This window comes from Zalophus californianus, chromosome 1, assembly GCF_009762305.2.
Source record: "Zalophus californianus isolate mZalCal1 chromosome 1, mZalCal1.pri.v2, whole genome shotgun sequence".
Classification (NCBI taxonomy): Eukaryota; Metazoa; Chordata; class Mammalia; order Carnivora; family Otariidae; genus Zalophus; species Zalophus californianus.
This window is the reverse complement of record NC_045595.1, coordinates 84855451-84868337: the sequence shown is the minus strand read 5'-3', so window position 1 is coordinate 84868337 and position 12887 is coordinate 84855451. Positions and strand designations below refer to the sequence as shown.

Here is a 12887-nt window from a genome sequence, read left to right as displayed (position 1 = left end):
AAAAAATAAGGTTTATCTCTAAATTGTCAGGGAAATGTCTCCAAGTGTGTGCAATGAATATTTAATAGTAAGAGTGGAAAAAAGATCTGCTTTAAACTAAGCTGAAAACAAAGGTATGGATAGCTACATTTAGTTGTGATACGATAATATGCCATAAATAGTGTAGAGACCTGAAACCTTTTGTTTCTTTTAAATGAACATTACTACTGAAATGTTTTTTATTAAATTTAAAATCCCCAAAGAAAATGATTCAAAAAAATCAATGAATTAAGTATATTCATGTGCTGTGACACACAGAAAGGCAAAGTATAATGACTTAGCATTGTCTATGAAGACAGTAGTCACTAAGGACATTATCTCAACAGAGAGACAACAGTCTCTCTAGGCTAATTTATTTATGCTAAAAATCCAGGACCACCCATTAGGTCTAAGACCCAGTGCTCAAGTAAATACACAAAAATTGTCTATTCAATAATATTCCATTTTCTCTATTATTAGCTACATTCTAATGATTTAATGGCTATATTTAATTCTCTACATATTTAGAAGTTATTATTTTATTTTTTATCTCCGAAAATGTTTATTAGCATGATTAAAAGTTTTTGAATAACGACAAAGAATTTCTAAACATGAAAGTGTCAGTGGCTCTACCTTATAACAAAATATTTGCAAGTGAATGGACAGCTTTATTGCCAGTCTTTTATTAAAAACAATCCATATTTATTGGTTCCATGTGAAGCTATTACTATTGTTTGACTGGGAATGAGTCCTTCCTGCAATTAAGTATAAAAAATATCTTCCATAATTGAAGTGTGACCTGTATTACTGAGTAAAGAGTGGATAAAAATCCTCAAAGAGTTGGATTTTTGTTTTTTAAAAACATTCCTTTTACACACTACAAAAATAATTAGTACTTTGGCTGTTTAAATCACTACATGATATTTACAGTGGCAGTCTCCAAAGGTCCTCCCTTCACATAATCACAAACACAGACCCTCTTCTGGAGAGTACATTTTTGGGGTGGGCTCTGAATACTTGGGCCTCCAAGTGTTTATACTGGTTTAAACACAAAGCATTATCCAGAAAGTAGTAGTCATTATACACATCACCTTCACACAGGTATGGCAGTCTGGTGAAAGCTTTGGTAACAAAACCAGTTTTTCTAAAAACTTCAGGAAGGCTATTGACTTGTTCTTTCCAATTCTATCCCTTGATTTCTAAAATTTCTGATGGTTTCTCCCATTTGCCACCTATGTTTTCCACATAGGGATGAAAGGGTAAAACCAGAGCAAGCATGACCTGCCCCTCATTGGCTCCAAGACATTTCTGATTATCTTTTAACACAGTTAGGGACTGATCACAGTTGTCCGGCAAATTTAAGCAACTGACATCATACTGGAATCCTGTATTCTGCTCTTCATTTATACCAAGCACTTTGTATTTCTTCTTCTGAAGCTGCCATATCATAGTTTCAGAGAGCTTAGTGGCATATATTTCTTCAAAATGACAGTTCATGATTTTTCTGACTTCTGCATCCCCAGCACCTAAATCTATGGGCATTCCAATCTGGATTAATTTTTAGCAGTCTCTGAAACTGATCTAGTGAAAATGCAAACATTGAGCCTCTTGCTAGCAACCCACTAACAGATACTCTAGACATAAACAGGCTAAAAACAGATGACACAAAAGAGTGAAAGAACTGGACAAATTGCCAGTCCGATTTCTCAGTGCTGTTAAGAACATCTGTGTTCCCTGATTAAGGTAACTCTGAACAAAGAGAGCCTGGAATGATTCATATTTCTCTCTATTGCACACCTACTACTGGTGGTTCTCCTTCCTACTGGCCTCAGCCCTGTCAGCCTGTCAAGGCCACTTCTCATGTTCACATACAAGAAGCGGGTGAGTGGACTCCACAGCATCCACATCCTCCATGCAAGCCAAACAGACACCAGGCTCAGGCACAACCTGCCCACAGTTTCACCAAGGGCCATGGCCACTTATTTGGATCACCGCCAGTGTTGGGGCGAGGAGGAGGAGGTATCACTGACCGGATTAGAGCCACTGCACCCAACTTGTCCATCCAGCCCCTTCAGGGCCAAAACAGGGGGTTAAAATTATTATTTTAGATAATATAAAATCAGATGTAAAAAACAAATACATAGAAACTTTTAAATAAATAATATTTCAACTGGATAATTTTAAGAAGATAATATTTTTGTTATCCCTATTAAATCATTAATAGAAAAATTTTCAAAAAGAAAGCAGAGTGACATCAGTGGAGTGGCAGAATATACAACTCCAAACTCTCATCCTCCCAAAGAAACACTAAAAAACAAGCAATAACTGTCAGAACCAACTTTGCAATGATTCTGGAAAACAATCCAAGATTTACAAAAACCAAGTCAACAATGAATGAAGAAAGAGACTTCTTCTTTATCTATCTATCTATCTATCTATCTATCTATCTATCTATCTATCTATCTATCTATTTATTTGACAGAGACACAGCAAGAGAGGGAACACAAGCAGGGGTAGTGGGAGAGGGAGAAGCAGGCTTCCCACAGATCAGGGAGCCCGATGCGGGGCTCGATCCCAGGACCCTGGGATCATGACCTGAGCCGAAGGCAGACACTTAATGACTAAGCCACCCAGGCGCCCCAAGAAAGAGACTTCTTGAAAGCTTTGTGGCATTGTTACTTGCCCTTACCCTACTCCCTCCTTGGTACAGCAGCAGTCTTGAAGAGGGATGCAGTTCCCAGTGTGGGAGACCAGTACTTGATTCTGGAGGGAGCAGAGCAGACCATATTTGCAAAATATTATGTAACTCTGTTCTAACTTGTTTATTAGGAGCTACGTGAAGGACTGACACAAAACATTCATCCCTTTTTTGTCTAACTTGAAAAGAGTGGTGGACATTGCTCTGGAACCCACTGCAAGCTGAATTAAGAACAAGCAGATACGTGGGTTAAAGGTTACAATTAAAACATTAAAAATACCATCTAAGGTGGGAGCAAGAGTTGGTGAGAGTTTCCTTGGGAAATTAGGACTTTCAAAAGCATCCATGTATATAGGAAAATGTACATGCCCAGTGCAAGCAGAAGACCAAAACCTTCCACCTGAAGCTGATCACTAAGATGAATGCAAGCCTGACTAAATGATGAAGGGCTGCTGTGGAACAGAACCAATCTGCAAACAGGAGAGGTTTTGGGTTTTTTGTTTGGTTCTTGTTTTTTTCTTTTTTTTTTTTTTTTTTTTAGCTTCTGGCTTTTGAAGAAATATCTGTCAAAACCCTAGCTGAACATAACCTAAGAAAAAAAGATTTCAGTGACTTCATATGCCAAAGAATAAATCTTGGCAAAAATAAAAAAACAGATTGGGAAATAAGGGACAAAAAAGTTTAATAATATAGAAAATAGCAATATTAGGAGAAACTAAATTTCAAGAATTATCAAATTATAATATTCAAATTATCAGTTCTCAACAACAATCACAAAGCATATAATAAAAAACAGGAAGCAAGGCTCATAAAAAATAAATAAATTGATAAAAACTATCTTTGAGAAATCTAGAAATTGGATTTACCTACAAAGATTTTGACATAACTGTCTTAAGGATGCTCAAAGAGCAAAAAGAAAACATGGACAAAGAAAGAAAGGAAATCTTATAAATGCATGAATAAACAAAATGGGATTATCAATAAAGAGGTAGAAATTATAAAAGGAACAATTTTGGGGACTGAAAAATACAATACCTGAAATAAGAAATTCACTAGAGTGGTTCAACAACAGGTGGGAGCAGGCAAAAGAAAGAAATATAAAAACTAAAGATAGGACAATTAAAATTATGCAGTCCAAGAGGCAAAAGGAAAAACAATGAAGAAAAGTCATCTAAAAGACCTGTGTGACAACATCAAGTGAGTCAACATGCATTGTGAGAGCCCGAGAAGTGAAAGAGAAAGAGGCAGAAAGTATATTTGAAGAAATAATGGCCAAAAACTTCCCAAATTTGATGAAAGACAAAAATCTACAAATCCAAGAAGCTCAAAGAACTCTTGGTATAATCAACAGACACTCACATAAAGGTACACAATAAGCCAACTGTTGAAAGAGAAGAGAATCTTCAAAAAAACAATAGAAAATATGTCACATCACAGATTTCTCAATAAGATTAATAGATGATGTCTTATCACAAAACATACAGGCCAAATGACAGTGGGATGACATATATTTAAAATATTTAAAGAAAAAGACTGTCAACCCAAAATTTTGTATTTTGCAAAATAGATAGTGGGGTGTCTGGGTGGCTCAATCGGTTAAGTGTTCAATGCTTGATCTCAGATCAGGTGTCAATCTCAGGGTCATAAGTTTGAGCCCCGTGTTGGGACCCTATTTAAAAAAAAAAAAAAAAAAAAAAGAAGAAAAGAAGAAGAAGAATTGAGAAGAGTTAAGACATTCCCAGAAACACAAAAGCAGAGAGTCTGATACCGTTACACATACCATAAAAGAAAAGCTAATGGCAATCCTTCAGGTTGAAAGGACATCAGACCTTTCTGATGTAACTCAAAGCTGTGGGAAGAAAAAGATCCCCGATAAAGGTAAATACATTAGTATATACAAAGCCAGTATTACATATTTAAGGTCTGTATTGCCAAACTTTATTTCCTACAAGAATTAAAACACAAATGCATAAAAAATAATTATAAATCTATGCTACAGAGCAATAATGTATAAAAATGTAACTTGTAACACAACAAAAAAAGGGAGGAAGAACATTTCCAGGGAAGATGTTGGAGTAGGAGGACCTCAAGCTCACCTTGTTCCATGGATACAACTACACAGCACTCACATAAGTGTAATTAACCCAAAGAAATGAACCAAAGACCTGTAGAACAAACTCCACAACTAAATGTAGAGAATAGGCCACATCAAGGAGGGTAGAAAGGGCAGAGACATTGTGAAGAGCTAAACCCCAGGGGTCTGGCCACCAAGGGGAGGGAGCCATGGGCACAATAAGTGGGGGAGAAACAGAATATCATACCAGGGAGCCTGCAAGAGAAAGACAAATCCCCTAATACTTGCTTTGAAAACCAGAGGGGCCAAATTTCATTAGTTCTTACAACCAGCAGAACGCAAAGTGTGGAACTTTAAAAATCAGCAGGCTCAGTTCTGAAAGAGTCAGGAGGGTGACAGGAAACTGAGTCCTTGCCCTTAAAGAGAGAACACAAGAAACAGCTGGCAGAAATATAGCATAGAATGAGCAGTTTGAAAACTGCCCATGGCATACGGGAGGGAGAGTTATTTACTAATCTCAGAGTTCACTGAGGGACTTCTTCAGGAACAAAGGAGCAGGCAAGTACCATTTCTCTCCTCCACCAACCAGGATAAACATAGGGCCACCTGCAGAAACCAGGACAGTGCCTATATTCACTACCTAACTGCATACACCACGCCCTACCCCCTCCAGCTGAGCCTGCCTTAGTCCTGGTACTTTAGGCCTCCTCCTCCAAAAGACCAGCGAAAAAATCTTGCCAACACTGCATGTCCCAACTGCACACATTGCAGGGCCTTGGTCCTTGAGGTGGTGATGGTCACATCCCATGGAGGACACCAACACCTTGTTAAAACTGCACCACTCATCTACATGTACTTTGAAGAGTATCCCTGGCCAGCCCCAGTCTCCACAGTGGCTGTGTGTCCCTTGTGGAAGAAGAGGACCAGCACCATCTTGTTAAAAGTGCATGCCTCACCCATGACTTTCAAGAGCAAAAGACATAGCTAACTTTCTTAACACAAAGAAACAGACACAGAGAGTTAGACAAAATGAAGGGAAAGAGGAATATGTCCCAAATGAAAGACCATGACAAAAATCACAAGAGACCTATATGAAACAGAGAAAATTAATAAACCAGATAAAGAATATAAAGTAATGATCATAAAGATACTCACTGGACATAAGAAAATAGCAGAAGACATCTAGTGAGACCCTTAACAAAGAGATGAAAAAGAATCAATCAGAGATGAAGAACTCAATACCTGAAATTAAAAATACACTAGGTGAAATAAACAGTAGACTGGAGGAAACAGAAGAATGGATCAGTGACCTGGAGGGCAAAGTAATGAGAAGTAATCAAGCTGAATAGGAGAGAGAAAAGTCATTTAAAAAATGAAAATAGAATTAGGAAATTCAATGATACCATCAAGCATACTAACATTCACATTATAGGGATCCCAGAAGAAGAGAGAAAAGGGGGCAGAAAATTTATTTGAAGAAATAATAGCTGAAAACTTCCTGAATCTGGGGAAGGAAACAAATTCAGATCCAGGATGCACAGAGATCCCACCAAGGACATTGGGGAGGGTATGTGCTATGGTGAGCACTGTGAATTGTGTAAGACTTGTTGAATCACAGACCTGTACCTCTGAAACAAATAATACATTATATGTTTAAAAAAAAAAAAAAAAAGAAGAAGATAGCAGGAAGGGAAAAATGAAGGGGGGAAATTGGAGAGGGAGACGAACCATGAGAGACTATGGACTCTGAGAAACAAACTAAGGATTCTAGAGGGGAAGGGGGTAGGGGGATGGGTGAGCCTGGTGACGGGTATGGGCACGTACTGAATGGAGCACTGGGTGTTATGCACAAAGAATGAATCATGGAACACTACATCAAAAACTAATGATGTAATGTATGGTGATTAACATAACATAATAAAAAAAAGCAATCAAAAGAAGGCCACACCAAGACACACATTAATTAAAATGGCAAAAAGCAGCGATAAAGGAAGAATTTTAAAAGGAGCAAGAGAAAAGAAAAAGTTACATAAAAGGAAAACCCCATTAGGATAAAACTGGATTTTTCAACAGAAACTTTATAGGCTAGAAGAGAGTAGCATGATATATTCAAAGGGCTGAAAGGAAAAATCTGCAGCCAAGAGTATTCTATCCAGCAAGGCTATTATTCAGAATAGAAGGAGGGATAGAGACTTCCCCAGACAAACGAAAGTTGTGGGAGTTCATGACTACTAAACCAGCCCTACAAGAAATGTTAATGGGGACTCCGAGTAGAAAGGAAAGACCGTAAGTAAGAGTAAGAAAAGTAGAAAGCACAAAAATAGTAAAAATAAATATAGCTGTAAGCATCAGTCAAGGTATTCACAAAATAAAAGGATGCAAAGTATAACACTATATACCTAAAACATGGAGGGAAAGGAGTAAAGAACAGGTTGAAACTTGAGCAACCTTCAACTTAATATAGACTGCTATATGCAGAAGATGCTATATACAAACATAATGATACCTATAAATCAAAAATGAGCAATATATATGCAAAAAATAAAGAGAAAGGAATCCAAGTTTATCACTAAAGAAGGCCAACTTATGACAGAAGAGAGCAAGAAAGGAACAGAGGATACACACATGTGCGCACGTACACACACACACACACACACACACACACACACACACACACACACACACACACACATATACACAAAGGATATGAAATATGAAAAGAAAGCCGGGGCAGAAATACTTATATTGGACAAAACTGACTTTGAAACAAAGACTAACAAGAGAAATGAAAGACACTATATAATCATTAAGGGGACAATCCAACAAGAAGACATAACAATTGCAAATATAAATATTTATACACCCAATATGGAAGCTCCCAAATGCATCAGTTAATAAAAAATATAAAAGAATTAATCAATAATAATACAATAATAATAGAGGATTTTAACACCCCACTAACATGAATGGACAGATCATCCAAACAGAAAATCAACAAGGAAGCATTGGCTTTGAATGACAAATTGGACCAGATGGATTTAATATATATATTCAGAACATTCCAACACAAAACAGCAGAATACACATTTTTTTCAAGTGCACATGGAACATTCTCCAGAATAGATCGCATATTAGGCCAGAAAACAAGTCTCAACAATTTCAAAAAGACTGAAGTTATACCATACATCTTTTCTGACAACAACGCTCTGAAAGTAGAAATCAAGCACGAGAAAAATCTTCCAGATTGTGCTCTTCCAAGAGCACAAGTACATGAAGGTTAAGTAACATGCTACTGAACAATGAATGGGTCAACTCAGAAATTAAAGAGGAAATAAAAAAATACATGGAGACAGATGAAAATAAAACACAACAATCCAAAATCCTTGGAATGCAGCAAAAGTAGTTCTACTAGGGAAGTTTATAGCAATACAAGCCTACCTGAAGAAGTAAGAAAAATCTCAAATAAACAACCTAAGCTTGCAGCTAAAGGAGGGAGAAAAAGAACAAAACCCAAAAACAGCAGAAGGAAGGAAATAATAAGCATTAGAGCAGAAATAAATGATATAGACACTAAAAAGAACAGATCAATAAAACCAGGGGGTGGTTCTTTGAAAAGATTTACAAAATTGATAAACCTCTAGCCAGACTTGTCAAAAAAAAAAAAAAAAAAACGAACAAACCAACAAAGAAAAAAAAACACAAAAAAAGATAGAACTCAAATAAAAACTAGAAATGAAAAGAGGAGAAATAACAACTGACACCACAAAAACTACAAAGGATTATAAGAGAATATTAAGAAAAAGTATATGCAACAAACTGGAAAACCTAGAAGAAATGGGAAAATTCCTAGAAACATATAACTTACCAACACTGAAGCAGGAAAAAATAAAAAATTTTAACAGATCCATTACCAGCAATGAAACTGAATCAGTAATCAAAAATCTCTCAACAAACAAGATGTCCAGGAACAGACAGTTTCAAAAGTGAATTCTACCAAACATTTAAAGAAGAGTTAGTACCTATTCCTCTCAAACTTTTCCAAAAAATAGAAAAGAAATTGCTAAGTTCATTCTATGAAGCCAGCATTACCCTGATACCAAAACCAGATAAAGATACAATAGCCACAACAAAAAGAACTACAGGCCTATACCTCTAATGAACATAGATGCAAAAATCCTCAACAAAATATTAGCAAACTGAATCTAACAATATATTAAAAAAAGTATCCACCACAATCAAGTGGGATTTATTCCTGGGATGCAATAATTGCAAATCAATGTGATACATCACATCAATAAGAGAAAGGATAAAAACCGTATGATCATTTCAATAGATGGAGAAAAAGCATTTGACAAAGTACAACATCCATTCATGATAAAAACCTCAACAAAGCAGGTTTAGAGGAAACATACCTCAAGGTAACAAAAGCCATATATATATATATATATATATATATATATATATATATATAACTCACAGCGAACATCAGACTCAATGGTGAAAAACTGAGAGCTTTTCTCCTAAGCTGAGAAACAAGACAAGAATGTCCAGTCCACTCTTACCACTTTTCTTCAATATAGTACTGAAAGACCTAGCCACAGCAATCAGACAAAACAAAGGAATAAAAGGCATACAAATTGATAAGAAGTAAAACTTTCACATTTCAGATGACATACTATATATAGAAAATCCTAAAGACTCCACCAAAAAACTTGCTAGAATTGACAGATGAATTCAGTAAAGTTGCAGGATAAAAAAAAAAAAAATCAATGTACAGAAATCTGTTGCACTTCTATACACTAATAATGAAGCAGCAGAAAGAGAAATTAGGAAAACAATCCCATTTAAAACTGCACCACCTAGGAATAAATTGAACCAAAGAGGTGAAAGACCTGTACCCTAAAAATTATAAAATATTGATGAAAGAAATTGAAGATGACACAAAGAAACAGAAAGACCTCCCGTGTTCATGGATTAAAAGAACAAAAATTGTTAAAATGTCCATAATACCCAAAGCAATCTTCACATTTAATATAATCCCTATCAAAATAACAATAGCATTTTTCACAGATCTAGAACAAAAAGTCCTAAAATGTATATGGAACCACAAAGAACCCAAATGGCCAAAGTAATCTTGAAAGAGAAAAAACTGGAGGTATCACAATTCCAGACTTCATGATTATATTACAAAGTAATCAAAACAGTATGGTACTGGCACAAACAGACACATAGATCAATGGAAAGAAAGGAGTGCAGAAATAAACCCACCATTATATGGTCAATTAATCTTGGGCTGGAAGTAATATTCAATGGAAAAAAGATAGTCTTTTCAACAAATGGTGTTGGGAACACTGGATAACAACATGCAAAAGAATGAAACTGGACCACTTTCTTACACCATAGACAAAAATAAATTCAAAATGGATTAAAAACTTAAATATGAGAAAGGAAACCATTAAAATCCTAGAAGAGAGCACAGGCATACTTTCTCTGACAATGACTATAACAACATCCTAGGTATATCTCCTGAGGCAAGGGAAACATAAGCAAAAATAAACTATTGGGACTATATCAAAAATAAACAGCTCTGCACAGCAAATGAAACAACCAACAAGACTAAAAGACAACCTACTAAATAGGAGAAGATATTTGCAAACGACATATCCAATAAAGTATTAGTATCCAAAATATATAAATAACATAAAACTCAACACCCAAAAAACAAATAATCCAATTTAAAAATGGGCAGAAGATATGAACAGACATTTCCCCAAGAAGACGTACAGATGGCCAACAGACACATTAAATGATGTTCAACAACACTCATCATCAGAGAAAAGCATGTCAAAACCACAGTGAGATATTACCTCACATCTGTCAGAATGGCTAAAATCAAAAACACAAGAAACAAGTGTTGGCAAGGATTTGGAGAAAAAGGAACCCTCATGCAATGCTGGTGGGAATGCAAACTGGTGTAGGCACTGTGGAAAACAGTATGGAGGTTACTCAAAAAATTAAACATAGAATTACCATGTGATGCAATAATTCTACTAGTGGATATCTACCCAAAGAATACAAAAACACTATTTTTAATGCAGCATCATTTACAACAGCCAACTTATGGAAGCCACCTAAGTGTCCATCAAGAGATGAATGCGTAAAGAATATGTTGGGTGTGTGTGTGTGTATACACTCATACATACATATATATACACACACACACACACACACACACATATATATATATATACAATGGAATATTATTCAGCCATAAAAAGGAATCAAATCTTGCCATTTGCAATGACATGGTTGGAGATATAGAGTATAATGCTAAGCAAAAAGTCAGTCAGAGAAAGACAAATACCATATGATTTCATGCATATGTGGAATCTAAGAAACAAAACAAACAAGCAAAGTTCAAAAAACAAAGAGAGAGAGAGAAACCAAGAAACAGACTGTTAACTAGAGAGAACAAACCAATGGTTACCAGAGGAGAGGTGGGTGGGAGGATGGGTGAAATAGGTGAAGGGGATTAAGAATGTGTTTATCTTGATAAGCAGTGAAATACATGGAATTCCTGAATCACTACACTATACACCTGTAATGAATATAACACCATATGTTAACTATACTGGAACTAAAATTTTTAAAAAAACAAAGGGAAGAAGGACAGAGCTAAAGAGGAGCAGATATTTTGTATACTATGAAGTTTTGGTATCAACTTGAAGTAGATTGTTATAAATTTAAGATGTTAAATTAATTCGTATGATAACTACAGAGACCATATTTAAAAAACTATTACACAAAAGGAATGTGAAGGCATTCAAGATGATCACTACAAAAAAACATAAACACAAGAAAAAGCAGTAATGGAAGGAAGGAGGGGGTACAAAAGGGTACAAAACATACAGAACACAACAGCGGAAGAGAAGTAAGTACTGTTTTATCAGCAGTTACTTTAATGTAACTGTATTAAAGTTTCCAATCAAAGGCAGAGATTACCAGAATGGATTAAAAAATTATACAACTATATGTTGTCCACAAGATCCAAATCTTAAGATTCAAAGACACAATAGATTGAAAGTCAAAGGGTAGAAAAAGATATTCTATGTAAAAAGCAGTTAAAAAAGAGATACTATGGCTATACTGATATTAGACAAAATAGACTTTGTCAAAAACTGTTACAAGAGAAGAAGGACATTACATATTGATAAAAGGGTCAATTGATCAAGAAGATAATTATAAACATTTGTACACCAAACAATACATGAAAATATATGAAGCAAATATTAATAGAATTGAAGGGAGAAACAGACAGATCTACAGTAATAGTTGACGACTTCGATTCACCATTTTCACTAATGGATAGAACATCTGGACAGAAGATCAATAAGGAAATAGAGAACTTGAATAACAATGTAAACCAACTACACCTAACAGACATATATAACACACTGTACCTGACAACAACAGGATACACAATCTTCTCAAGTGCACATGGAACATGCACCAGGACAGACCAGACGTTAGGTCAGAAAACAAGACTCAATATATAAAAAGGCTAAAATCATACATATCTTCTCTGAATATAAAGGAATGAAGCTAGAAGTCAATTGCAGAAGGAAAATTGGAAATTCTTCAAGTATAAATGCAAATATGTGTGTCTATAGATGGAGAAAAGACAGACATAAATATGTGGGTGGAGTCTATATAAACATGGTAGTTTTAACTTTTAAGGAAAAAAAAAATAATGCTACTGATCATCTCTGGTTAAATTTTAAAGTAATTTCCAGGAAAAAAACACTTGCTGAACTGGTAAAATTAAATTGCCACATTCAGCTTAATGAAATTTTAAAGTAAAGGCTTCATAATATCATGATTAAAAGTCTCGAGCAGGACAAACCTAAGTATATGCTCCACCATTTACTTGCTCTGTTATTTACCGTTCAGTATCTTGGTTTCTTCATTTGGAAAATGGGGAAGATAACCGTTTCTACCACAAAGTGTGGTTACAAGGATTAAATAAGAAAGTTCAAGTAAAGTGCTTAGTGTAGGCATGTAGCATAATGTAATTCCTCAATAAATGCTATGATTTTT

At 35.4% G+C, this 12887-nt stretch overlaps 1 protein-coding gene and 1 pseudogene across 10 annotated transcripts in view; both read right to left on the bottom strand.

Moving 5' to 3' along the window:
* TBC1D5 (TBC1 domain family member 5) overlaps positions 1-12887 on the bottom strand; it is a 579609-nt gene that overhangs the window by 286719 nt on the left and 280003 nt on the right. The window lies entirely within an intron of this gene.
* Positions 973-1991, bottom strand: LOC113917486 (annotated as a pseudogene).